Consider the following 27123-nt stretch of genomic DNA (forward strand, 5'->3'; position numbering starts at 1 on the left):
AACATGCTATCTTAATAATGTTTTTCTTTATTTTATTTTGTGTTAGGGTGTGGAGCCTGACACAGGAATATAAGAACAATGTAAATCAAGATACTGTACCCTTTCCTATACAGTTAGAAAAATAAGACACAGAAAATGAAGACTGCACATACGAAGTGCCAAATCTGTGATACAGAGAAGGAGTGTCTAAGAAATTCAGAGAGGAGTAACTACTGACTAATCACAGTAAAGAAAAAACTGTTTAAGAACCTTTTCAGGGCGAATTCAGTCCAATTTGCTTAAGAAAGCTGTAGGTCCTGGCCAGAAGGCAGAGAGATAATGGGGAGCACTACTGTCTGACAGTGAGATCCTGCTTAAAGCCGAGCTCCACTGATACTGTGAGGAGGCCTCACACGTTCTTACACCTGACAGCCACGCAGTACCAACACTAGTCTGCAAGAGACTGCATTAATGCATGCAGTGTTCTCAACCACTGCTTGGGACCCTTTGATACAGTTCACGTTGTGTGACCCCCCAACCATAAAATTACTTCATTACTACATCATGACTGTAAATCTGCTACTCTTATAAACCATAATGTAAATATCTGATGGACAGGATGTCTGATCTGTGACGCCCCCCACCCGCACTTAAGAAGTCATGACCCACAGGTGAAAAGAGCTACAATGTGCGATAAGAGGTTTGAACTGTCACAGTACTTGCCTTACAAGCAACCTGAGTTTGATTCTCAGATTTGTGTGCTGAGTGAAGGAATTTTATTAAGCAAAAACTGTTCTGAAGGCTTCTAAGAATTCTTTCCCCTGGCATTAAACACAAACACAAACACAACACCCTTTCCCATATGGCAAGTCCTTAAGTTTTGTTTGCTCACAGTTGAAAGTTCAGAATATATAGAACAAAGTACTTTAAAGATAAGACAATAAAAATCTAACCTCACTGTTGTGGGGATAAAAAAAGGACTTGTAGAGCTAATTCCTGGTATGCAAGATCCCCAACTTTTTCCTGTCTTATTCTCTATTTCATATTCAACACCCCCTCATCCCAGCCCACCCCAAGATTAAGTTCTCAACATACTCAAAGCAGCAGAAAAGAAAGGCTAACAGACACTGCACTAAAGGACTCCTTCACGGACTAAGTCTGGACAAGTGAAGATAAGTAAGTATCGGGTTCATTAAAAAATGGGCCTTTAATCTCAGAATACTTTCCTACAAAATATCAACTAGTTACTGAGATCTTAAGATTTTTCTAGGTTAACATAACAGTCTAAAGAGACATTAAAATGAAATGTAAACCAGAATGTTTTTGTTACCAAATTACTAAGAAAGCTAGCAAAACAATGAGGTCGGAGGTTAGACAGTGGTAATATACCAAGATTAATTATCTGACCTTGATACTTACATTATTAGTACATAATAGAACTGAGTACCATTAATCCCAGCACTTGGGAGGCAGAGGCAGGAGGATTTCTGTGAGTTTGAGCCTAATCTACATAGCGAGTTCCAGGATAGCCAGAGCTACAAAGTGAAACCCTGTATTGAAAAAACAAAATCATATAACAACAGAACAAAAATGCATTCATTTAAGATTAAGACTGCATCTGCAACTGAATCGAATGGTTCAGGGTTTTTTAAATGTTTAGACTTACAACTCTTCTAAAGCTTTCAATTAAATAACCTACAAAACGTACAACACCTAAAAGTCCTACATAATCAAAGCAGTTAGGTTAGAGAGTGGTTCTCAACCTGTGGGCCACTACCCTGATAGCAAACCTCATCTCCAAAAAGCATTTACATTACAATGCATAACAGTGGCAACAAAAGACGATTTTTCAGTTGGGGTCACCACAACGTGAGAAACTCTATTATTAGGAAGGCAAAAAAAAAAAAAAACCACTGTTTTAGAGTGAACACTTTCCCTTTTGGGGGTGGGGGTTAGAGACAGAATCCTTGTACCCGTTAAGCAACACTCCACCACTGAACTAAACCAGCAGCCCTTCACTCCTACTTTAAACGACTCTTCAGGTTTAGGAAAGTCTCAATGGCTTTTACTCTACAACCACCAAGGTCCAGTCAGGTAACCAACCACAGGTAACCACACTTCCTAGTTCCCCAATTACACCAGCCAGATTTTTTCTTGTTATCAGCAATGGAGATAGAAATATTTACATCACAGAAATGTCTACTGGACAGCAATGATCTAAAGGTTGGAAGGACAACTGATATAATGCCTATCTATAAGCTAACATTAGATGGCCCAACATATAGATATGAAGCAGAAACTCTTAACACTTAAGTCATTTAATCGCTCTAGAGGTTCAAGTCATTTCTGTAAAACAGACTAACACATCGAATATTACAAAGCTACTGCAACTAAGAGGCAAAGCACCCACAGCAGATTGGCTACCAGCAATTATTAATTAGGTGTCTTCTACACCGTGGTTAATAATTTCTTAAACTGATTTCAGCACTTTTAGAACTAGTCGAGCAATTCCACAAACACCAATTTGAAAAAAGTCCTACTTGGTCAATAAGCCAATATGTTTCACATCTAACAAGACTGTAGTTCTTATCCAATGTTCATCCACATTCCACCGTACCAACTACACTCCTCTTGAGACACTGTGGCTTCTGTAACAACACATTCAACTCAGGCTCTTCTGACCTTCAGTGTTCTCTGGGAGCTTACATTCTTCCAGTAAACTTTTTAAGGTAACTGTTTCCATTCTAGGGCATCTCTAGTGTTCTTCCTAGTTATGTTCCCTCCCATGGGCAATTCCATCCATAGCTATTGTTCCAATTACCTACTCAATGTTTTGCATCTCCCCTGACTACTGCTAACCCCCTCCACACAGATCTTCCCATATACACCACTGCTGCCCCTCCTCCAAGGCCGAGCACCATAAGGCCAGTTCTGTCTATCCCTCCAAACTACCAAGAAAGATCCAACAGAGCTTCTAAAGGAACTTTTTTTTAAAACAAAAGACAGGTCACACCACTTTGCTTTTAGCTAAGTACTCTAGGATTTCTGTTTCCACAAATGGCAGATTTAAAGCCATAAACTGCCACTCTTCTCTTTAAAAGGACTCCTGGGCTACAGGGGTAGCTCAGCGGTAAAAACAAAAACAAAAACAAAAACAAACAAACAAAACCTTGCTGTTCAATAATGAGGACCAGAGTTTAAATCTCAGCTGCCATCATGTGAATCAAGTGGCTTGCAAACACCTGAAGTTTTGGCCTCTGCAGCCATCCAAGCGCACGTGTGAACAGACACTCAAGAGACACATACATGTGTGCACACATTAAAAAAAAAATAGGTGGACTCTATGTGAACATGGTCTATATGCATAAACGTAAATAATTTGGCAAATTATTCAAGAGTTGAGACTTAATAAACTATAACAAACGTTTAAACTAGCTTTAATAGTTACAGAACTCATATGAATCTACAAAATAGTTGTCATTACCTACTACAGTGCTGTGCATTGTTCACATTTTTAGGAGTAAACCATTGACAGACTGACAACCCCTGGGCCAGTGAGATGACTCAGCAGGTAAGGGCACTTGATTCAGAGTCTGGTGACTCAGTCTGATCGCTAAGGTCTGTAAGAGAACTCACTTCCCCCAGCTGCCCTCTGAGCTCCATTCCTAGGCTGTATGTGCACAGGCACACACACTCGAAATATAAATAAATGTAAGAAGAAAAAACTAAGACAAAAACCTGTTTTCATGGAAGTTGCTTTAGACTGAAGAAACATAATAAATGTGTTAATAAATTCAGTGGTATGTTAGAAAGAGATAAAATGTTGTGGGGGAAAAACTGACATAAAATGCAATAGGAAGTATGGGATATGGAGATGCTGTTTCAGATGGGACAATGAGAAACACCTCAGCAGCACTGGAGAAATGTGGTTGGAGGAAAGGTAAGCAGATGGAGTCAGAGAAGAAACCTAAGTAACTTCAAAGTTATGTAAAGGCCTCAGTGAGAACTATGGATTTACTGGGACTGAGAAAGAAAGCCATTTGAGAAGGGAAGTAACATAATCTAATACAAAAGACTCATTCTGACTGGAGAGTGTTAAAGACTATGGGTTAACAAAGATAAATGGTGATGGTGTTGAGTTTGTCTTTTTAGAAAGTTATTTTCCAAGCAAGAGAAGATGGTTTTAAAATTCTCATATTGAAATTTCATTGTACCATAACTTTAATTTTTAAAAAAGGACAAAATTCAAAGGTAATTCTTAGGAATAAAATTAAAAATATATTTTTCAATTCATTTATTACTACTGTGCTAGGGTATGGATGTGCAACATGGCACACATACTGAGGCCAGAGGGCAACTTTCATCTTTGTATGAGTTCCAAGGACTGGACACTCAGGTGGCGTTTACCCAATGAGCCATCTCAGGTCCACAAAAGTCCCCTACTACCAGACCATGACACTGGCTGGCTATTTTAACTCTAGGTCTCCAGCTTGCCACAGTCATCGCTGCTCAGAGGCAAAACGAAGTACAAGGTGAGGAACTGAATTTTAAGAATTTGGGTTTGGAGACTAGAAAGATGGCTCAGCAGGTAAGAGTGCTTGCTCTTCAAGAGAACCAGAATTCAGTTCCTAATACCCACATCTGGTGGTTCACAACTGTCCATAGAACTCTAGCTCCAGGGGACCTCATACCTCTTTCTGGCCTCCATGGACATATATAAGTAAATAACAAAATAAATGTTTAAAAAAAAACAAACCAGTACAACTGTAACTCCCAGTACTTGGGAGGCAGAGGCAGGAGGGTCAGAAGTTCAAGGCCACCGTGAGCTATATGATATATAAAACTCACCTGAGTTTCAGTAGGCAAGGTAAGGCAGAAACTATTTACATCACTAAAAGACAAGAGCAGATGCTGGGATGCACAGCACACATCATTTTGTAAGTAGCTTTTACTACTTTGAGGCACGCTGCCCTCTTGGAACGGTGGTCTAACAACTATCTTGCATTGAAGTACCTAGATTGTGCAGTCCTTAGGCTGATGGGAAGTCACCATCACAGTTCATTACTAAAGGTCAGTGACAAAATTGACAGCATGCTAGGTTCGTTCTCATGAAAACCGCTCATAAACTGATTGGTGCTCTAGGATGATGGGAAGATTAAGCATACCTAATAGAAGGCCCATGACTACATCAAGGAAACCCAGGAAGAATGTTCTTAAAATTTTCTCTGTACATTTTTAAGTAACCTAATTTACGCTTTCTTTTGTATTTTTCTCCTTTGTCATACTGAAGACTGCCTTTTCAGTATATTTACAGAAGGGCAACAGCATTCAAGTTTAAACCAACTAAAAACTTAAAACGTACTTCAATCTGAAAGATAAATTCTGCTATAGTAAAACTGAATGTTTACAAGCACCGGGAAAAGAAAAACTATTAGCTAAAGGGAAGCTACAGTCAGAACTGTTAATCTTTGAAAACCTGACTGAAAGTGGAGCAATGGTGAGAAAGCCTTTAATTCCAAAAGTGAAGAGGCAGAGGCAGGCAGATCTCTGAGTCTGAGGCCAGCCTGATCTACAGAGCGGGTTCCAGGATGGATAGGGCTACACAGAGAAACCCTGTCTTGAAAATGATAAAGGGAAAAAAAAAATGCATAAACAAAACGCAAATTAACTCATTTCTGAAGATATTTTAAATGTTTTTTTTTTCTGTCTAATTGGGTAAAAAAAACTACCACAAAAACAACTGCCAACCTTTTCCTCCTGGCTTTAAATAATAGTAAAACGGTTAAGCCGAGTGCCAAAGCAGAGGAGGAAAAAAACCTATGGTGTGTAGAGACAGGATTACACAATAAAATTTTACTAAAAATACCGGTTAAATACAAGGGCTAAGAATCTACTGCCTTCACTGCTGTGGAGCTGCGGCAAATAAATCATACATTTTCTTTTCCTTGAAAACGAGAACACGCATTTATTGATAAATACCCAAAATTTTGCTTTGCCCAAAATTCAGAGAAAACTGCAAAAAACTGCCCAAACTGTAACTTTAATACTAGCATCTATTAGACAAGGCATACTAAAAACTTTTTCGTCAGTTTTGCCTAAACATGTTAGTCCGCCGCTAGTATAAGGACCGTAGCCAGGATGTAATCCAAAATGAATGAAAAAGAAAAAGCTGTGGCCAGCACTGCACGACGGTAGTTCCGCACAGTCCAACCAGAACGTGAAACTTACATCACGTATTGTTTACTACATTACACATGAAGACGATTAGCTCCGTACTACTGTAATCCCGCATCACACACATGAACGCAAGGGGAGTGTAGTTCACCATTTCAACCTGGGAACGTTTCCCTCCATTGCAACCAGGTGTCCTTTAAACTAATGCCTCGAGACCCGTGCCAGAAGGACCTGTAAATCTTTCTAAACCGCACAAAATCCCCGGGTCTAAGGCGGGGTGAGTGGCCAGCCTGAGTTTCGGTCTCCAGGACGGTTTGATCCTCCTCAGCCCAGGCAGCGGGTTTTTAAAAAATCGAGGCGAGGGTGGGGAGGCGGCTGCCGAGGGAAAGGCCGAGGCCAGGCGCCGGCTCTTCCTCATTCAGGCGCTGGAGAGGTCACAGCCCAGTGAAGTTTGGTTTCACCAGCGGGGCCGGGAGGCTCAGGGACGAATGCGAACTCCAGGGTAGAGCAGCCAGCCTAGGAGCGCCCGGAAGCCCGGCCGACACGTTCCCACTGGGGGTGGGGGAGCCGCGGGCCGAGCCTGGAGCCCCTTCCTGCCTCGGCCGAGGCCCCGCAGCCCGCGCCGCCCAGCTCCTAGGCCCCGCGCGCGCCGAACCCGGACCTCCGCCCCGGGCCGCGGCTCCAACTTTGCTCGCAGCGAAAGACGCCGCCCGAGCCGCGCGCGAGCCCCAAACTTTGCCCGCGCCACCCCCCTATCCCCCGCCGCACCGCGCTGCAACCCGGACGGCCCCATCCGCTCTCCCAGGCCGGCCGTGTTTACCTCAGGCCGAGGTCCAGGCGTCGCTCCGGCGGCCGCGCCAGCGCAGGAGGCCCGGTGTCCGTCAGTCCGCCGCTAAGTTCTGCACCATGGACTCCTCCGGACGCTCAGAAGCGCGCGCGGGCCCACAGGTTCGGACGGCCGGGTCGGGAGCACGCAGCCACGCAGCAGGAGACCCGGGCAGCGCTGCTCCGCGCGGCTTGCGCCACCGCCGCTCCCCTCCCCCGCCGTGTCTGGCGGCTCCCTCCCTTTCTCCCTCCCACCCTCCCTCCCTCCGCGGGGCTCAGCCGCGCCGCCACAGGTCGGCGCGCTGTGGTGACGACGCGGGCGGGCGGGCGGGCGAGCGGCTGGACCCGCCGCACGCTGTTTGCTCGCGGGCGCCGCCGTGCTCCACCGGACCTCCAGGGGGCGCCGGCAAGCTGCGACGGGCGGACGGACGTGGTGGGCGGGGCACGCCGCCTGGCCGGAGAGCGGGAGCTCGGGCGGCTGCGAGTGGCCGGGGCTTCTGGGAAACATTCTTCTCGCCCCGCCCTCCTGTCGCTCGGAGCACTACGCGCACGCGCGGCTCTCAGACTTCATCATCCTCCTCCTCTTCCTCCTCCTCTTCTTCCTCCGCCTCCCCCGCCGCTCTCTTGTGGCCTTTCCTGGCAGGGTCCGTGGGGACAATAAAGATGTTTTGGAGAGTCTGCAGTCCTGAGAAGAACTCGTGCGTTGTTGGCATGGATGAAGTACTCGGCCAGCTGACCAGGAGCACGTGCACGGCGGCCGGCCAGCCCCGGGACAACCTCCCACTCCCTAAGCCCGCGTCACCGAGGCTAACCGAGCATGGCTGGCTTTAAGTGCTTCCACTTTCAGTCACTCAGCGATGTCCTGCCCTGCAGCGCCCTCGGATCTTTTGTTGCACCTCGGAGGTGAAGCCTTTACAGGCTTTTCGTCAGGCGCTGACTTTTTCACCCCCTAGCCCACGCTCTCGCCTTTCCTAGTTGTCCTCTTGCTGCTCACCCCGTCGCCTGGCCACCCCAGCCCGGGCTGTTCTCTTCCCACTTCGAGCCCCGTCGATCGCTGATATCTCCGCGTTCTCCCTGACTGCTGGCTGCAACATCCCCTGCCCTCCTCTGATCTTGTCGCTTCCCTGGCACCCTCATCCTGTGCTGCTTGGCTCTTCAATTCCGGTCACGTCACACCAAGCTCTTGACAGAGCCGAGCACCAGCAAGGGACTGGGGTAAATAACTGCTTACGAATGCATGAATGGCAGCCTTGTCTCCTAAAGTCCGCTGCTTTGTAATGCGCTATCTTCATCGGTTTGGGAACTTGATGGTGTTGCTGTATGCAGGTATTTTGCAGTGGTTGAGAGGTCTTAAAATACTTTGTTCTAATGAAACAAGACTTTCTGAGGGACCTTTCTCTTGTGATGATGACGATTGAAGCTGGTGGTTAGGAGAACTTAAAAACCTGTTGAAACTGATGCGTGACAGAATCAGATCAAAGGCACTGTTAGCCATCCTGCAGAGATGAAGTTTAGCTTTCCTGTGTACACTCAGGCTCCAGAATCACATTAGAGAATTTTATCAGCAAGAGTAGTTCCCGGTGAAGATGTGCATTGCAATATCCTTTTGTGTATGTTTTATGTATTTTTTTTAATTTTTTTAAAGCAGAATCTCACTACACAGACCGATCCTCAAACTCCGGAAATCCTACTTCAAATTTATTGCTCTCCTTTTTGTGTTCATTATATTTAAGGCCCACTCTGTAACCTTCGTGCTGGGTAGCAGAGCACCAGAAACGACTCCTCCTGCCTAACTAAAACCGTGTGCCCTTTGACCGCCTCCCCTCCTCCCCATTCATCTCCCACCCACTCAATACTCTTAATAGAAAAGAAGGTGCATTGTAATAGGCTGTCTCTTGTTCTGTTTCTATATATAGTATTCTCTTTACTGTGTTTGCATGACAAAAATGTTTTATTTCCATTTTTTAATTTATAAAAGAGGGTAACTATAAAATGGATAAAGTAGATGGAGTTGGCATACTGGTTACTATTTTAGACTCACTTATAATCATAAACAAATGAGAGCTAGGGAGATGTCTCATTAAGTGCTTACCAAACAAGCCTGAGGGCCTGAGGTTGACTCCCCAGAACCCATGTAAAGCCGGGCACCATAGCAGGCATCGTAATTGCAGTGCTCTCACTGAGAGATGAGAGGTGCCGGGACGAGAGACCTCAGAAGCTGGCATGTCAACCAGCCTACTCTCGGTGACACCAGACCGTCCTGTAGAGAGTAGAAGGCAAGAATCAGTACCCAAGGTGGTCCTCTGACCTCCACATGTGCACTGTGGGACGCATACACTTTCACTTGCACAGAGAAGTACCCCATGAACAGACATACACATACAAACAAGTTTTAGTTCGTTTTTTATGTGTACGGTTATTTTGCTCACATGTATGTCTGAAGAGGGAGACAGCCCCCGGAGCTGGGCTTGCAGATGGTTATGAGCCAGCATGTCGTTGCTGGTACTCAACCCCAGCTCATCTGGAAGAGGAATGCTAAGATTAGCCTGAGCTATCTCTCCAGCCCACGCCCACCCCCAAAAAGAGATTTGCTAAAAAGTACAAACGGTGCCCATAAAAATACCTTCATCGGGGTTGGGGATTTAGCTCAGTGGTAGAGCGCTTGCCTAGCAAGCACAAGGCCCTGGGTTCGGTCCCCAGCTCTGAAAAAAAGAAAAAAGAAAAAAAAAATACCTTCATCAAAATGCACAACCGTGTCATGCTTTCCTAGACAACCAGCCTTCCACAGTGTGACAGAAGCCCATAGTGGCAGCTTTAAAAAGAAGGGTGACCAATTTATAGCTCTTTATGGTTTCATTGGAAATAATTGCTGTAGTCTGTCTTTTACGAATAGAATACAAGACAAAATCCGCATTAAGAGAAGAAATCATGGTGTAAAGACCTTGGGTTACTTAACCCCTTGGCAGTTTTGAACAAATAACCCCGTGTTTTTATATCCAGTTTTTATATAGCAGAGGAGGTTTCCCGTTTAGTCTGTGAGCTTACATCAATAAAAGTTTACAAATTCAAAAGGTATAGAGGTAGGACTCATGAACAAAATGTGGTCAAATGTGCAATATTCATATTAAAGAATGGAAAATAAGTGCTATAAGGAAAACTTATTTTACAGGACTATCACAAAATAATGTAGCTTTATTGAAGCCAATATTCCACTCAAAAGGGATGAACCTCCAAGTACAGTCTCTGAACACTGATCAACATAGCCAAGTACAGAGGGAGTCAGTGGTGTGCCCCATTAGCTCTGCAGTGTAAGTCAGTAAAGCAAGCCCTCCTAGCTCCAGCCTCAACCACTGGTAAACAGACATAAATAAGTGTACACCGTGCAATACCCCAGCTGTGAACGTTGAGTCACGTGGTAAATTGCCACAGACGTGGGTAGCACCAGAACCCCACAGCCCTAGCAGTCAAAATCCATGCTGGTCAATCCTGACCTCACCCCCTTTATACCACCAAGCGAACACTGTAGCCAACCATTGCTGACATGGTCAAGCCCACGCATGTCATTTTACGTGTGTTTCCATTTATCCAGGATGCCAGAAGTCTGTACTCTCTTTGAGGTCCTACCCTCTAGCGATAACTGGGTTCTGTGTGTTAGTCCATGGTGTACAGGTAACAGTTGTCAAACAGCAGGGTAGAGACATCTTCAAAGGCCAGTTTGCTATGTCAAATGTCTTGATGTAGTGACTGACACCAAGCTACAGACAGTGCGTTTGGCATCGGAACAAAAGTCCTGGCTGCAGGCAGATACCTCTGTCCTCAGAGGCAAAGTCTTTCAGTGTTGGTAGTTGATTTCCTTCTCAACTAGACAAATTTAAATCATATTTCCCACACTCCAGAAAATATATATATGTGTGTGTGTATGTGTGTGTGTGTGTGTGTGTGTGTGTGTGTGTGTGTGTGTGCTCTAGCTAGATATGCAAGAGAGACTTGACTGCACCTCCACAAACCTACCTTGGTCACCCAGTCCATGTTCCAGGTTTGCATAGTCAGTCACCTAGATAGTTCACCATACTTCATCATTGCAGTCCATCTTAAACACTGCCTCCCGTCCCCATGTGTCCCTGGAAGCGCTGGGTCCTTCCCAGAATTCCATCTCGGCAGGCCAGTGTTGGCCTAACACAAGCTTCTGCCCATCAGATTTCGAGGCTATCCAAGTGTGGGTCTGAATGCGGTAAATAAGCTCCCGTTACTTCCACCTCAGGGCTTGTCAGACAAGTCACCTGACCCTGTACAGAGAAGTCCACCTTTGTATCAGTGTCTACTCTGGTCTTATGTCCGGTTAATGATAAGATTTCCAAAGGCTTCCTATCCTCCAGTTGCTTCATTCTCGAAATAGCCTTCAGATAAACCTCTCCCAGTACAAAACGTCCTGAATGAAATCCCCTGCCTCGGAAGTGTCTACATGCAGTAGACCTCCAGCACAGACACTCATCGCCAGCCTCCACTGTGTAGAGACAAGTCAGCATGTGAGCACAACCTGAGGAGCGAGATGTTTTAACACACAGAAACTGAACTCTGAGGAAAGGGGTTTGAGGAAAGCATCAGATTACGACAGAAGATGCCTGGGCTGATTGGCCCCGCTCAGACAAGTCAGGTGATCCAGAGTTTCATTTTTCTGCAAATCTCTTTGGGAAAGAAACGTAACAGGAATCATATCAAGTCATGTCTCAAAGTCCTTTCTTCCCATAAGTTTATGAAAATATTTACCTAAGGGAGCCTGATAGTGGCTTACGTCACTCCTAGTCACGGTATCTGGGCCTACAGACACCACTTCTGGTCCACAGTCTCACGGAAGCAAGAAAGATGTTAATTTGCCTGTTTGTTATTTTTTAATTTATTAAACACCTTGATGCATGTGTATAACACATTCTGGTTGCAGTTATCTCTCCTGCTGGACTTCCATTGTCCCTCACCTCTTGTTCCCCAGTTTCTAACCCAATTCATGACTTTTAGTTTTGTTTTTATTTTCTTTTCTTTGTGACCTGTCAGGTTTGAACAGGGCCATTCGCATGGACGCAGGTTTAATGCTCTGCACGGAGCTAACCATCTCACTAGTGATTACATCACTGAAGGTAATGACTTCCTCTTCCTCAGTAGCCCCCTACTGCCATTAGCTTCCCAAGGCTCAGTCCTGTGCAGGATCTATGCCAGCAACCATAGCTGTTGGGAATTCATGAATGTCATAGCCATACACGAGCATTTCATGCCTGACACTTCTATCCTTTCTGCCCTGCATCTACAATGGTCACTAAACCTTGGAGGGGGTGATCCGAGTATCGTGCTTACGGCTGAGCACTGGATGGCCACTTTATCTCAGCACCACGACCTCCCACGTATCACCACACTATCAGTGGTAAGACCCAGGAAAATGGAGCTTAAAAAGGAGTCAGACTAAAGTCTCATGCAATCGCCAACTTCATTTAGAGCACCAGAAAGTTTATAGTCTCAGGGTTAAGCAAGGTCATGAGCAGAGGTCACCTGAGTCCCATCACAAAGGCAGGCCTTGCCTGGAATCATCATCTGGATAACAACATTCAATAAAGACAGAACAAAGCACTTGGTTAGGGAAAAACACACGGGGACAGTCACAAAATAACCTTCAGGCAAGCACATTGCCACGCAACAGACAAGTGGAGGACAGGAGACACCGCAGTTCTTTATTGGGGAGTTGAGGCCCTGAATGTTTCATGTTATTTTAGAGAGATATTTACTAATTCTTGTAAAGAGCTGCAGACAGACAGACTAGATTAAAAAACTAGACGCAACTGTCTTGTCTACAAGAAACACACCTCACTAACAAGAAATGCCTCCAGACTTCGTGTCAAAGGGCAGAAAAATGGTCTACCAAGTGAATGGACACTAAAACGTTGGCAGAGTTATTCTGGTAAAGTCAACAGATAAACTTCAAACCAAAACTAGAAGAAAGAAAAATGGCTGCTACATATTGATAAAGGGACCAGTTCATCAAGACGATGGTGATAAATAAATAAATATATATATATATATATATATATTAAATGTTAGAGCTCCCTATTCATAAAACAAACACTAATGGACATCAAAACTAAATTTTGATGTACTGATACTAGGTGAGTCTAGGCCCCCATTGTGATTGTCAACTTGATGGACACAGAATCACTCTGGGCTTCTGTATGAGGGAGTTGCTTGTAGGTTGATGTCATCATGCAGGTGAAGGCAGGCAAGATAAAAGGAGGCCTGTCATTGGACGAAGGAAGAAGGGAGGCGGGAACAGAGGTTTTAGAAGGAGAGGGAGAAGCAGGAGAGAAGGGAGAACACGGCGGCAGACGTTAAGATTCTTCTCCGGGCATAGATACAGGTTGTAATCAATATTTCTAAGAGATGGGTGCGTACAGGATATTTTGCCGTCTAGACGGCAAATTACATCTGACCAATTGGATCAGAGGTTATTGTGTGGTGTGTTCTTCCATGGGGCGACTTAATTGAGTTCAAGAGAAGGTTCGGTGGCAGGGTGCACCAAGCCCACCACGGAATTGGGATGTGTGTGCCTGGCGTGGTAACAACCCGCCAAGGGAACTGTGAGTGAAAGCAAAGCAGTGTGGCAAGGTGCCACGCTGGAACGGCTTGTGGACCCCCGCCCCCGAGTTAGAGAGTACCACCGGGGCCAGCGTGGACCCGATGAGATGAATTAGCACTAGTTCCTATCGCCCGCTGAAACTAGCGACAGAGCGACCACCCAGGTACGTGCGGTTACCGCGACAGTTTCTAATTGGGCTAACAGTGGACAGAAGATCCCCTCTAACTGTGTAAGGCACCATTTCATGGGCTGAGGTCCGAAAGCAAGCGGATGACCAGTTTTCATATTTCTCCGCTCAGCGTTGATGTAATGTGCCAGCTGTCTTCCTCCTCCTCCAGGATGGACTACACCTCTCTCAACAAGGTTCCTAAATAAACCCCTTCTTCCTGAAGTTACCCCTGCCATGCATTTGATAATGACGATGACATTCCCATAAAGGTAATTGATATATTTATCTGTGTCATTATGTAGGTCATTCGATTAAGTTTCAGCGCCCACTAAAAGAAACACTACTAGGTTAAAGGACACCATACATCAAATGGGCTTAAAAAACGCATACAAAATGGTCAACAAATATGGAATAAATTCTCTTCTCAACAGTCCCCATGCCCTCTCTAAAACTGGCCGAATTCTAATCAGAATAGGGGATCTGGAGGAAACTTTGAGGTAAACATGCTCGGGTCTGAAGTGGGAAGGCCAAACCTTATCTCAAGGTGCAGCTTTTCAGTGAGCTAAACCAGCACGTGACAATATATTTTTAATATTACCCTTACCCCAAAGGCATTTGTTTCTCTATAACTGAGAAGTAGAAACAACAGCTAGAGTGTCCGGGCTTGGTGGGGCAGAAACAAAGGCAGAACCCAGATAGGTCCCTGAGGTAGGGTGTCACTGCTGTGAAGAGACACCATGACCAAAGCAACTCTGATAAAGGAAAACATTTAATTGGGGCTGGCTTATAGTTTCAGCGGTTCAGTCCATTTTTATTATGGTGGGAAGCCTGGCAATGTCCAGGCAGACATGATGCTGGAGGAGCTGAGGGTTCTACATCTTGATCCAAAGGCAGACAGGAAAAGATTGTCTTCCTCAGGCAGCCAGGAGAAGGCTCTCTCTTCCTCACTGGGCAGAGCCTGAGCACAGGAGTCCTCAAAGCCTGCCTACACAGTGACACACCTCCTTCAACAAGGCCACACCCCCTCAAACAAGGCCACACCTCCTTCAACAAGGCCACACCTCCTCATAGTGCCACTCCCTATGGCCAAGCATTCAAACACATGCATTTATGAGGGCCAAATCTATTCAAACCACCACAACAGGTATAGCATAAGGTAGTCCCAAGATCAAAAAGAATCTCTTATCTCAGTCAGAGGAAGAAGTCATGAAAACCCAAAGGAAAAGTCCCTGCATAACTTTTATCCTCAGTCTCCAGCCCAGGCTGTGCAACAAAGGGACTTTTTCTGAACAAAAACAAACAACAACAACAAAAACAAAAACAAAAACAAAAACAAAACCAGTCACAAGCCCTTCAGCAATTCTGAATGGGTCTCTGGACTCATCAGTTGTCCAGACTGCTATATTACCTGGGTTTTTAGTGGAGAGACACAAAGGGAGGGGCTGTTCCACTTCTGCCCACCTTGCGGGTCCTAATCTGGTGACTTCCATAGCCATTGTGTGCCCTTTACATAGGCCATCCTACCTGGCTGGGACCTCGTCATGCAGGGTTCGTCCCAGTATTATGTAGGGCCCAGCTGGGTAAGACTTTATGACTTAGCCGGACGGTGCTGGCACACTCCTTTAATTCCGGCACTTGGGAGGCAGAAGCAGGCAGATCTCTGAGTTCTAAGCCAGCCTGGTCTGCAGAGCAAGTTCCAGGATGGCCAGGGCTACACAGAGAAACCCTGTGCTGAAACAAACCAAACCAAAACCAACAACAACAATAAAAGAAAGCCTTTCTGCCTCACTTCCAATCAAGATAGAGGAGTCCTTTGGGAGAAGACGATCAGGAGCTGACCAGGTTCAGGTTCTGTGAGAAACCCTAAGTGGAGCTGACAGCAGGGATGATGGGGGTTGGGACTGAGACTCTGAAGGGCAGAGAGCTAGGGAGAAACAGAGGATCTGGTAGGGAAGGAGGGGCCAGATGAGCACAGTGAGAGACATGGGGCCTGAAACTTTAATTGTAACTTTAATTTCTGTAACGCCTATTTTTAATGGCAGTTCATAAGTGCTTTAAGCTTCCTTCTATCCCACCACACACCAGAGGTAATGGAAAAGAAAGAATATGGGGGAAATGGACCAGTTTAGAAAGGTTCTTTGAAGCAAATCCTATCTGTGTTGCCTGGAAATCAACAGATCAGTCCACGGGTCAGCAGTGGCAGCTTGATCCACTCACAAACACTTCACGGACACACCAGCAGCCCAGTAGCGTCAGTTAGCAAACACAAATCAGCAGTCGTGACACTACCTAGCAGAGACAGCCAGGGCTCGGCCTTGGCTCAAGTCAGCAGCAGGGACCAGCAGGAGCACGAGGAGAAGTTCTGACTATGCCTCTTTCAGTGAAGCAAAGATCAGCCAAGACAAGAAACCCGAAGGTATTGCACAGCTAGCTGTATCTCTCCGGTGCCGTCCACTGAGTCCTATTAATACCCTCTCCAAACGTCATGTGTCCTCCGTGGGTCTTGCCTCAGCGTGTGAACCTGACTTAGCAAAACTCCATGTGAGTCTGTCTCGGCTGACATCTCTCTGCCAATCAGCCCCAGTCTGAGGAAGCGGCAAAAAAAAGCCACAGCAAGCCACCACACCACCGGAGAGGGATGTTTTTTGGCACATTTCTCTCCATGGCGTTCTGACAAATGCAGCTTAACTCTGCAAGGTAAGGTGGACCAGTGCATGTGTGTTGTTAGCAAAGAATCCTTCATCGCGTGTCCTTCCACGCACTTGCTTTAGCACAGCATCCTTTCACCTGTGTCCACTTCAGGAAAACATTTCTTCACGTGTTTGCCCCAGCAAAACACCATCCAACACAACCGACTGGCCAAAGAACCCTCAAGTTTCCACTTCAGGAAACAGAAGAGGTGACAGTGGCATCTGTAGGTGAAAGACAAACAGACACCGGATAGAATGGGAGTTTACTGTTATCTCTCAGTCTAACCCCAGAAAGGGATTAGCACCACTTATGAATCACAAGCAACAGGGGAATTGTGTCTCTCCCTCAAGGGTAAAGTACATACCCTGGGTTGGCATCTCGTTAGCACAAAGTCAAAAAGAGCTTAGAGAACGGACCAGCTTTCCTGTCCTTGAGACAAGGTGAGACCAAGACGCCAACAACCAATACCAGTGCTCTCCTGTCAGAATCTGCTCAGACCACATTCATCACTCACACAACAATTGGCCACCCAGCCACTCAAACCCCCGGTCTCCATATAGTCTTGGGAGGCAGAATCAGACAACTGAATCCTCTCTATTAGCATCCCAGTGCAGAGTGAGAAGGCTCCTTGTCAGAAATTTCCTTTCCAAACATTAAGAGGGCTTCTCAAGAGACCTATCCTCCTTAGACCTTAAAAAGGCTCTTTCTCAAGAGGCCTATATTTGTTTGTTTCTTTCTTTCTTTACATCCCAAATGTTGCCTTCCTCCTGGTTTCCCCTTGAAGAGTTCCTCCCCCATCCCCCCTTTCATTCGCCTCTGAGAGGACACTCCCACCCCCACCCCCTTGCCTGGGGAATCAAGTCTCTGCAGGTTTAGAAGCACCCTCTCCCTGAGGCCAGATGTAGCAGCCCTCTGCTACATATCTGCTGGGGAGACCCTCCCTTTTTTAAAACAAGAACTGACTTCAGTATACAAACTTACCTCCTAGGAATGTCAGAAGGATTTGATCCATTTTGGTGTCCAGGATATGGTAGTCATTCCAGACCTCTCTGGGCTTAGGGGTAGGCATGGGGCCTTGGAATGTCTTTAGGGGTTAAATCTGCTACAACCTCCCCACTGGCTAGGGAGGTCTGAGTCCCATGTGTGTGTGGGATAGTCTCACGGGACCTCAATCTATCCAGGTAAGAAAGTTATAACCACCACACGTGTAAGGCCAAAGCAGTCTTTTATTTAAGCCAGTGTCCAAGAGCAGGCTATAGCCTCAGCAGGGCCCTTGGCATCGAAGTCCGTGAGGCAAGAACCACAAAACCACAACGTCACGTGTAAGTGAGGAGAAACAGGTAACATATCTGCTTTGACTCCACAGTCAGGAGACTGTTCTGGCTGTGCACCTGGTCGGAGTCAGGAAAAGTCTGGAGAGTGTCGCCTCCCAGGTGGCTATGACTTTCAGGGGGTTAAGGGCTGAAAAGCACCTGAGCAGGCCCAGATGGATTCAGGGTGGGATCGGAACAAAGTAACATTCTCTCAGTCACATCAATGCCCATTTAGAAACACATGCATTTTAAAATGTATTCCTTTCCAGAGCAATCCCTTCTCCTGACAGCCGCATGGTTTCATCTTTCGTTACAATGTTACAACGAAGTAAAACATCTCTGTGCATTTTGGCGGTGAAACTAGTGGGGAGCCCACTAGTAGGGACTGTCGTGTGGTGATTCTTGTTACCGACATTACTGTTAAGTTGACATTCTCTATCTTAAGTTACTCTATTTGTCAAGAATGTGCTTGGTTCGTGTATTCATTTTAGGGAAGTCAGAACTCTGTCGTGAGAGGGACTGTAAGAGGCTAACAGTCTTAAGAGTCAGTGCATAGCTGACTCAGCTTTAGGAATGGCATTTATGTACAGGCATAGACAGGGCTCGTGGTCCACATTGGTGGTATCGATAACGTTGCCTCTCCCACCACTGTTTAGAGCGCAAAGCCTCTTCAGGTTTCTGCCCTTTCTCCTGTCTTTAACAGTGCTTTCTGTCGCTTTACGTGATCCATCAGCTATCGCATCTTGAGTTTTCTCTCTGGAACCCATCTAATTAATTTTTCATAGTTTAGAGTCCACCATGCTTGGCAGTAGCTCGATTCCGGTACGTCTGGACAAGATAGTGTTCAAGATATGAACTAAGACATCAAGTAGCCTGCACAAAGGAAGATTCTCTCTGCGAGACCGGTCCTGGAGCTATAGGACTCAGCCAGGGCCCCAGTCATAAAACTATAGGACTCGGTCAGGCGCTCCTGCTGAAAGAATAGATGCACCGATAAATGGAAACAGGAGGGAGAAAAGAGAGACAGAGAGAACAGAGACAGAGGGAGACAGAGAATGGAGGGGGGGGAGAGGGAGAGGAGGGGGGAGGGGGAGAGGGAGGGAGAGAAACACAAATGCTGCAAGTTGAGCTTTGACAAAGATACCAAGTCAACTAGTAACACATTAATAGGATCCTCTGACGGAACAAAACTTAGAGAATGAATCCATCTCTCCACCTCCATTCTTCTCAGCTTGGGAATCCAGTTTCCTCACCATTGTGTCGAAGAAGTGATTTTCCTCCAATAAAAGTTTCTGAGACCTTTGTCAAAAACTGGTGGCCGTAAGACCAGTTTGATGGTACACTGTAGGTTGACGTCATTATGCAGGCGAAGGCAGGTACAGGATAGAACGAGGCCTGTCATTGGATGAGAAGGAAGGATGGGTGGGAGAAAAGTTTAGGAGAGGAGGAGACCAGAACCAGAGGAGGAGAGCAGCTGAGAGAACATGGCGGCAGATGTTAAGATTTCCCTCTGCACCTTTATAGGTTGTTATGAATATTCTTAAGGGATGGATGTGTACAGGGCTTTGTGTGTCTAGGTGGGCAGTTTATATCCTTATCAATTGGTCATAAGTTAATTGCATGGATGTATTGTACATTGAGCATTTAACACATGAGTCTGGTTGTTGGGTTCCAGTTTGCTGAGTAATGACTTCCCTGGGCATAGGGAGTGTGAGCAGAGTCTGTGACAGGAAGCTGTGCTAGGCTATAGAATGCTTGGGGCTAGCATGGCGTGGGCTACGCTAGCATGGACTGCGGAACACGATGTGAGTCTCAGGCGTGGTAACAACCGCCAAGGGGACAGTGTGTGAAAGCGGTAATGGAACCAGCTAGAGCTCACGGATTAATTTTACCACAACAGCGCACACCTTTGATATCAACACTCAAGGCAGAGGCAGGAGGATCTCTATGAGTTCTAGGCCATTCTGGACCTTAGTTTGGATCCCCAGTACTCAATAAAAAGCCCAGCACCGAGGATGCAGAGAGAGGATTCCTGACGCTTGCTGATAGCCAGCCTAGCTGAATCCATGAGTTCTAAGTTCAGTGACAGACTCTGTGTGAAACACTGTCAACACTGAGTGTGCGCATGGGTGCGTGTGCACACACACAGGGTGTCGGGCGGTAGTTGCATGGGCTTTTCCTAGGTCTTGCTTCTGTTCTGACACTTGTATGATTTTGTGTTGGCACTATGGCTCTGCAGAACTGTTTGAGACTAGGTCTTGTGACCCTTCCACCATTATTGATTTTGCTATGAATAGCCTGGCTGCTTGGGGGTCTTTTTGTGCTTCCTTATTCATTTTAGAATTTTCTTCTATCTCTGGTTCTCTATCTCAGTGGGGAAAAATGTCACTGGAATGTTGATGGAGATCGTGCTGAGTCTATAGATTGCTCTCAGAACTGTAGCCATCACCACAACACTAACTCTGCCAACCCAGGAGCATGGAAGGTTTTTCCATCTCTAATGCGCTCTCCAATTTCTTCAGTGCCTGGAAGATTTCTTTGTTTTTTTTAAAAGATCTATTTATTTATTTTATGTATGTGAGTACGCTATTGCTGTCTTCAGACACACCAGAAGAAGGCATCGGATCCCATTACAGACGGTTGTGAGCCACCATGTGGTTGCAGGGAATTGAACTCAGGACCTCTGGAGGAGCAGTGAGTGTTCTTAACCATTGAGCCATCTCTCTAGCCCACCTTGAAGATTTCTTTTCTTTTCTTTTTTTTTTTTTTTTAGGAGCTGGGGACCAAACCCAGGGCCTTGTGCTTGCTAGGCAAGCGCTCTACCACTGAGCTAAATCCCCAACCCCTGAAGATTTCAATGTTGAGTTTTTTCACCTCCTTGGTGACAATGAGTCCTAGGTATTTTAATTAATTAATTTTTAATTAATTAATTAATCAATTTTATTATGAATATTATTCCCACCCCCGGTTTTCTTGACAGAAATGTTACCACATATTTATGAGTTTTGATGTATATCCTACTGTAAAGCTAAGAATGTTTATCAGGTCCAATAGTATTCTGGTTTAGTCTTTAATCTGTCAATCATAGGATCCTGTAGCCTGTAAACAGGAATAGTATGACTTCTTCTCTTCCTGTTTCTACCCCCTTTTCTTTCTTTCTCTTGTTTCATTGCTCTAGCTGAGATATTGAGTATAATATTGAATGAGAGTGGAGAGATTGGACACCCTTGCCAAAAAAAAAAAAAATCATGTACTTGTTCACATGAATGCTCTGTCTACATTTGCACCAGAATGCCCAGTAGACGGCATCAGATCTCACTACAGAGAGTTGTGAGCCACCATGTGGTTACTAGGAATTGAACTCAGCACCTCTGGAAGAGCAGCCAGTGCTCTTAACCTCTGAGCCATCTCTCCAGCTCACATACATAGGCTTTACTGTGATGAGGTGTGTCTTTCTCTTCCAAGTTTCCTTAGGGATTTTATCAGAAAGGCATGGTGGACTCGTAACTCCGCTGCCAGAGCTTAGGAGTCCTTTGGCTCTGTCTGTGACCAACACTGAGGTTGACTTACCCAGTAGTGGCTTTAGGCTCAGTGTGGTCAGCCTCTGTCGTAATTATCAGCTGTCTGGGTATGTTCCAGCTGGCAAGGGGCCATATCTCCCCACGTTCTGGCTCGATTGGAGTCTCTGCTGGAGCCTTTGCCCTGCAGGTGCTTGGCTTTCTGCGGCACCCTTCCCACTGGCCTTCCCTCTCACTGGAGCTGTGGCAAGCTGAACTGGACTTGGTTTCTGATTGTTCCATAGATTCAGGCCCTTCAGAAAGCTAAGACTGCAGCACTAGCTTCTCTCTCAGGATGAAACCTGGCCCTCGAAGTCACACGGATTTATCATCACCACTGACCTGTCTGGGAGAAGAATCGCTGGCTCACCTTGGAGGCCTCTGGGCTCATTCCAGGGGCTTACATTTTGAAAGCAGCTGCTGTCTCTACCCCGCTCCCTGTGTCTCTCGCCTTCTCTCTGCTCTTCTCAGGTGACCTTTCATTTCCCCCTGTCAGTTTCAAAGTTCTTCCTTTATTTCTCTCTGGAGCAGAGCATTGTTTTGTTTTGTTCTGGTTTTTTACTTTCTCTGACTCTCTCCCCCTCTCCCTGACACTCATGGCGGCCCCAAACAGCCCACATCATCTGTAAGTCCTGAGGTTAACACTTCTCTCTTTTAAAAAAAAGTCGTGAGAAAGAAAGGTAAGTGTGATCTTGCCATGAGGCCCAGTAACTGTGCTTCTAAGTGTGTGCCATCCTGATTTGAAAACCTATGTCCACACAGGACCTAAACATAAACTCACAGCAGCTTTTATCATAACTTTCAAGCAGTAATCGATACGTGTGTCCATCATTAGATGGACGCACAGACAAACTTAGAGTATTTCCATGTGGTAGGATACTCCTTAGCCGTCAGAATGGATGTGCTGTCAATTCATCGGACCTGGTAAATATTAAATGTATGTTACCAACAACTGTCGCCATTACTGCTTTGAAAACTTCTGCACAGTGTGTAACTTACCTGCCTGCCACTCCGAGAAGGTAACTCTGCTTGATGGTGATTTGAGACAGTGGTTGCCACAGGATTGGGAGTAGTTAGGGCCGAATAAATGAAACATAACGGATTTTTAAAGGTGTCAATGGTCATATGTGCGATGATAACCAAATATGTGACTTCATGTCCTTTAACATTAACAGGCCTGGAGAGTCTGAGAGTGCTTGCTCCTTTTCAGAGGACCGAAGGGTCTCAGCGCCATAGGCATCACAGCTGCCTGGAACCCTTCTCTGGGAGATTTGAACCTTCCTCTGGCCCCTGCCAGGCGACCACACTGACCTCCACATATGTAAATCAACTCTTAAAAAAAGGTTAGTGTAGGGGCTGGGGATTTAGCTCAGTGGTAGAGCACTTACCTAGGAAGGGCAAGGCCCTGGGTTCGGTCCCCAGCTCCGAAAAAAAGAACAAAAAAAAAAAAAAAAAAAAAAAAAAGAAGGTTAGCGTATGTCAGTGTAGCAATTTTTAAAACCCGTATACTCTTCCCCAGGGAAGAGCATGCTAATTGGTTATCCAATATCTAGTGATCAGCCTTGGAAACATACACACAAGTAACCTTATACAGATTAGTCGGATTATATATAGGGATATGTATAGGGTTATATATAGGGTTATATAAAGGGTTATATATAGGGTTATATATATAGAGAGAGTTACATATGGGGATATGTACATAGGTATGTAAACATACATCTATGTACGTCAGCAATGAAAGGGGGAAAGGCCATGAATTTTGAAGAGAGCAAGGAGGGGTATATGGGAATTTGGAGGGAGAGAAGGGAAGGGCAAATGAATATAATCTCAACATCTAAAAATTAATTTTAAAAACCGCTTAAGGTGATTGGAGATAAGAAAGGTCTTTGACGGAAACAAGCTGTGAGAAAAGGATTTAACACATTTGGGGCAGCAGGGAGAAAAGAGGCGTGGACCTAACTCTGCTGGTAACTTTCTCGTGCTGGCACCGAAACAACGTGCTGGCACCGAAACAACCCCCTGGGGTTACGTAAGTGGATAGCGAGCCCTGGAGAGGTTCCTCACTGTTGAAAAGGGAGGTAGAAGTGGCAAGCGGGCAAGACTAGATGGCCCACAATGATCAAGGAGCAGAGCCAGGAGCCCCTGTTAGCTCATAGTTCAGCTAATGCGCACGTAGTGGGTGCCTGTGGAAAGATCCCCGAGCACGAGCGTGCGAGCCGATGGGAACACGCCCAGATGCTTCCTCGCCCACGCGACAGAAAAGACAGCGGTGGAAAAGGAACATCCTCGAGTTCACACCAGTGTGAAAAGGTGAACGATGAGGTGGATCAGGGAGAGTGCGCAAAGGGATTGTCCACCATTTATACAGATGTCCCGCCGTCTCAGATGTCTCCTAACTGCAGTGCACAAAGTGAGTGAGTCCTCCCAAGAAACCAGCATGGAATCCGGCACGCTCTCACAATGGAGAGAGATACGAGAAATCCCTGAAATCCCTCCCGGGAAGCAATCTATGTCCACACGCGAGCTAATGCAGCGCTGATCAGGCTAGCTCGGGATACGCCACAACCGACACATCTGTCAGCCGATGAATGGATAAAGAGAACGGGGGGAGGGTGTGTGTGTGCGCGCGCAGTGGCATTTTAGCCAGCCACAAAAAAGAATGAAAGTTTATCATTTGCAGGAAGCGCGTGGAATTAGATGCGACCGTGTTAACTGAAGTAAGCTATACCAAGACAGGCAGGTATCAAAGGTTTCCTCTCACGCAGAATCTACCTGATATATAACTATGCTTTAAACCGTATATATAACACACTTATCATTTGCACACTGGTGTTATATATAGATACTGTTACGTCATCTATTATAGGCTTCATATGTTATAATATAAACTCTCATACACTAACTGTAAAATCATATCAACAGCCGTTCACCAGTTATAACCAGGTGCACTATGCAAATACAGGATGTTAGCAAAAGGGAGGCTGGTGGCAAAGTGTGTGGGGAACAGTACCGATTTGCAAACGTTCTAAAAAATCTAAAACTGTACCAAACAGAACTATTTCTAAAGATGGAACTTACTTCTCACACAGGCGCGCACAGTCACGGTGATGTGGGCGAAGGGCGGTAGACCCTTTGGCGACCTCTGTGGACCTGAGCTCTGATGAGCTGCTGGCCGCTGGGTGAGAGGAATGAGCGCACGGGTCAAGGTTTAGAGATTTCGCTATTAATAACAAACCAGACACAAACAGGAAACAGCTGCGGCCATCGGTGCCCGAAGGCATTTGCATGGCTTGCTGAGGAGCCATTCGACTCCCGTCGCTTCCTCTCTGGATGTCTCTCAGTCTCTCTCCCTCCGTGGCTTTCCTAGTTTTTCTCCTTGCTGCCTTTCTTCCCCTCTCCACACCCTTCTCCACACCATTCTTTTTCTCTCTTCCACCTCACCTTTCTGGAGCTTTCTGCATACTTATTCACTCAGAGAGCTAGTGTGTGCAGAGGCTCGGACCCTCGCGTCAGAAACCACAGACTCTCCCACCTCTCTACAGTGCCCTCAACGTAGCCCAAAATATTACATATTTTTCACTTTCCGATCTATGGTAAGCTTTCGCTAGAACCTTTTCTGTTGTAGTTCCTCAAACGGAGATTCCTTGGCTCTGTTCTGCAGCTCAAGAGGGTGATACACAGTGGTTAAGACATCCCGGCCCTCTTGTCTCAGCTTCTACTGCTCAACAGCCACCCCATGGCCACCTCCTAATCCTAAAGGTGTAAGCCTGAGGGAGAAAGTGTAGTGAGAATCCAGACATACTCTCAGCAAGCTACATGAGGGGAAGTGGCAAGAGCGTGTCCTGAAAGACGCTGGTGTGGTGGTTTGAAAGAAAATGGTCCACACAGGCCCGCACATAGGGAATGGCAATATTAGGAGGTGTGGCCTCGTTGGGCTGGGCGTGGCCTCGTTGAGGTGGGTGTGGCCTTATGGAAGAAGTGTGTCCTTGGAGGCAGGCTTTGAGGTATCAGATGTTCAAGGCGGGCCTTGTGTAGAAGTCACTTACTGCCTCTGCAGATCAAGATGTAGAACACTCATCTACCTCTCCAGCACCACGTCTGCCTGCACGCTGCCATGCTTCCTGCCATGATGATAATGTCTCAACGATCAGCCAGCCTCAATGAAATGTTCTCCTTTATAAGAGTTGCTGTGGTCGGGGCTGGGGATTTAGCTCAGTGGTAGAGTGCTTACCTAGGAAGCGCAAGGCCCTGGGTTCGGTCCCCAGCTCCGAAAAAAAGAACAAAAAAAAAAAAAAAAAAAAAAAAGAGTTGCTGTGGTCATGATGTCTCTTTACAGCGACAGAAACCCGAACTAAGACAGCGGTCTAGGGGAAGGGCATTTCAGAGTCTCAAATTCCTGCTGGCTGGCCTCAAGGGGAAAGTGTGATGATATTGAGAGAATTTTCTCTTGGGTTTCAGGGTATTAGGCAATGGCTACTGCCTTCTTTTAAGTTTCCAAATGAGAACTGAAGTTCAATTTCAACAAAGCTCCCCCTGGAGAACCAATGGATTTATTGGGATTAGAGTGTAGATGAGGGGTTAGTACACCTACATATAGATGAAGCCCAAAACAGGCTCACTTGGAAAGCCCTCAGGAGGATGGCTTCCCTCAGAGCTGTTGAGTCCCTCAGACTTCTCTATCCTATCCACTCTTTTAAGGACTCCTGGTTAGGATGTAGAACTCAATGCTGACCGTGCACGCCTGACAATGGCCACCAGAGGGTGCCAAAGCACGAGGTTGGCGAACCCAAAAAGGCCATCTTCTGTAGCCTGCCAAGAAATAGACTATAGATGGGTAACAGGATACAGAGAACCTCATTTGACTAACAATGGAATATAAGGGGCGAAGTGACGCCCTACTTCACTGGGGGACAAGGACTGAGGCTTGGGGCTCAGGACTGAGTTCAGAGAGGAAACTTCTTAATGGATACTATGTAACAAATAGACTTTCTGCTTTCAGGAACCCCAGTTGACTCTATTAGATAAGTAACAAGAAGAACTGAGCAATAAAGAAGTAAGCTTAAAGGAAGAGGTGTGGGGCCTCCAAGAAAGTGTTCAGGACCATGCTCAGATAAGAGCAGGTCTAGAAACAAGGGGTGGTGAAAAATTGTCCTCCCAAGCATGGTGTGGAGAGAATGGTGGACTGGCAGCTAAGTCTTAGCCGTGGGGCTTGAACGTCATCAAAATGGAGAGGAAGCATGTGGAATCCAAAGGAAGATGCCTGAAAACTCAGAATCGCCGTGTGAAAACAATATTATAAAACTGATCTGACGGCCTGGAAGCTGACGTTGGGTTATTAAAGCCATATAAAAATCCAAGAAAATTCAGATGCACATGCGTGGTGGGAGAATGTCTAAGTACAGAAAAGAGTAGAATCTTGTTGCGGTTCTTAAATTATTTAGGGCACATAGATGATGCTTTTTTTTTCTTTTTCTTTCTTTTTTCTTTTTTTCGGAGCTGGGGACCGAACCCAGGGCCTTGCGCTTGCTAGGCAAGCGCTCTACCGCTGAGCTAAATCCCCAACCCCATAGATGATGCTTTTAGACTTGAATTAAAACAACAACGAACAAAAGAACAACGGAAAAACCATGATTGAGCAGACATGTGGTAGTGTGAGCATTTAATCTCAGCACTCAGGAGACAGGGACAGGTGGATCTCTGCAACTCCAAGGCCGTGTGTGTGTGTGTGTGTGTGTGTGTGTGTGTGTGTGTGTGTGTGTGTGTGTGTGAAGTGATTACAAAGAAAAAATAAGGGGC

At 45.9% G+C, this 27123-nt stretch overlaps 1 protein-coding gene, 1 long non-coding RNA gene and 1 pseudogene across 5 annotated transcripts in view; all 3 read right to left on the reverse strand.

Moving 5' to 3' along the window:
• Scaf11 (SR-related CTD-associated factor 11) overlaps positions 1-7205 on the reverse strand; it is a 52416-nt gene extending 45211 nt beyond the window's left edge. For 2 of the 3 annotated variants that reach the window (XM_087556914.1, XM_087556913.1), the window contains exon 1: positions 6974-7205. The gene's annotated coding sequence lies outside the window, so the exon portion shown is untranslated. 3 annotated transcript variants of the gene reach the window in all.
• Positions 7206-11041: 3836 nt separating this feature from the next.
• LOC148004957 (F-box/WD repeat-containing protein 2-like) lies at positions 11042-17523 on the reverse strand (annotated as a pseudogene).
• A 139-nt stretch (positions 17524-17662) lies between these two features.
• On the reverse strand, positions 17663-24525 carry LOC148004958 (uncharacterized). 2 transcript variants are annotated; one of them, XR_015625949.1, is made up of 4 exons: positions 24406-24525; positions 22713-22746; positions 19021-19162; positions 17663-18740 (listed from the first exon to the last, which is right to left on the reverse strand). It is a non-coding gene; the product is annotated as an uncharacterized LOC148004958 (long non-coding RNA). The 2 variants fall into 2 exon arrangements; XR_015625948.1 differs by lacking the exons at positions 22713-22746; positions 24406-24525 and having other exon boundaries at positions 19021-19462.
• Between the last annotated feature and the right edge of the window lie 2598 nt (positions 24526-27123).

The sequence above is a fragment of the Rattus norvegicus genome, chromosome 7, assembly GCF_021556685.1.
Source record: "Rattus norvegicus strain SHRSP/BbbUtx chromosome 7, alternate assembly SHRSP_T2T, whole genome shotgun sequence".
NCBI classification, from domain to species: Eukaryota; Metazoa; Chordata; class Mammalia; order Rodentia; family Muridae; genus Rattus; species Rattus norvegicus.